Source organism: Berghia stephanieae, chromosome 9 (assembly GCF_034508935.2).
Source record: "Berghia stephanieae isolate SIO BIC M18660-M18661 chromosome 9, UCSD_Bste_1.3, whole genome shotgun sequence".
In the NCBI taxonomy this organism is placed as follows: Eukaryota; Metazoa; Mollusca; class Gastropoda; order Nudibranchia; family Aeolidiidae; genus Berghia; species Berghia stephanieae.
Window position 1 is genome coordinate 10663306 of NC_088368.1, and position 221 is coordinate 10663526.

The window sequence follows — 221 nt, forward strand, 5'->3', positions numbered from 1 at the left end:
CTTTCAATGGTATCCATCTCCCTTTAGTCCCAGGTTTATTTCCCACTGATATCCTTTTTACACAGTTCCAGGTTAACTCCCCACTGGCGCCCACCTTCTATAGTGTCAGGTTCATTCTCCTCTGGTACCAAACTCCCATATCCGGCTTCAACTTTCAATGGTATCCATTTCCCTTTAGTCCAAGGTTTATTTCCCACTGATATCCTGTTTACATAGTCCCA